Source organism: Myxocyprinus asiaticus, chromosome 6 (assembly GCF_019703515.2).
Source record: "Myxocyprinus asiaticus isolate MX2 ecotype Aquarium Trade chromosome 6, UBuf_Myxa_2, whole genome shotgun sequence".
NCBI lineage: Eukaryota > Metazoa > Chordata > Actinopteri > Cypriniformes > Catostomidae > Myxocyprinus > Myxocyprinus asiaticus.
In genome coordinates, this window is record NC_059349.1 from 4,256,382 (window position 1) to 4,257,496 (window position 1,115).

Consider the following 1,115-nt stretch of genomic DNA (forward strand, 5'->3'; position numbering starts at 1 on the left):
CCCAGGAGAGGAATTTTAAGAACTTGTTTTACTAAGTAAATGTACAACAATGACAATAAATGTACAATTATGTGCATGAGTAATTGTGATTTTTTTTGGGGGGGGGAGGGTTGAAAAAACATGGTTTACAGTGCTGTACTATAATTAGATTTTCTTACAGGTAGAACATTTTATTTAAATAAAAAAAAAATTACAATTGAAATCTTAAATAAAATGTAAATTAAATAAATTATAAATATACATTTTATTTAATGAAAATATTTTAATTATACTGTAAATCAAAATACAGTAATACTATAAATGAAAATACAGTAAATATGCTGTAAATGAAAATACGGTAAATATACTGTAAATGAAAATACAGTAAATATACTGTAAATGAAAGTACAGTAATATTACTGTAAATGGAAATACAATAATCATACTGTAAATAATTTGACAGTAACTTCCTGGCATCTGGCTGCCAGTAAGTTACTGTAAAATTTACAGCAACCTTTATACAGTGTGGTTGTCTTTGTCATGTGTTTCCCTTGTCAGTGTATTTAAGCCCTCATGTGTGCTGTATTGTTGGTTGTAACCTTGTTTCCTTGTCCAGTCTATCTGGTTCTTAGTCAAGTCAAGTCAAGTCTAGTCATTTGTTTGTTTTGTTCCATTACCAGCACTGTGAATAAACTGCACTTGGGTTCACACTTCAGCTACTTTGTCTCTGTCTGTTCCTGTCTTCAGCCTGCCAGAATGTTATAGAATACTCTACCAAAGATGAACCCAGCAGGGGCACTTATTCGCCTATGGCAAGGGGATTGTTCCATAGAGGAATCTGTGGCGGAATTCTGTGGCCACCAGGTGAATTTTGAAGAGGTCTCCCTGAAGCTGTTTTTCACGCACGACTAAATGAGCCCATCCATTCCTTAATGCAACCAGGGGGGATAGACTGGACTCTGAAAAAATATATTGACTTTGCCCTGCCCCTGAGTGGTTTGACCTTCACTGTGGGAGTGGCTGATGAGGAAATCAGCATTCCTCCTACTGTTCCTCACGGCCACCAAGCCCAGTGAGCCAGCGCCTGAAGCCTCGTCCATCCCAGAGCCAGCATCCTTGGCAACTGAGGGCATTCC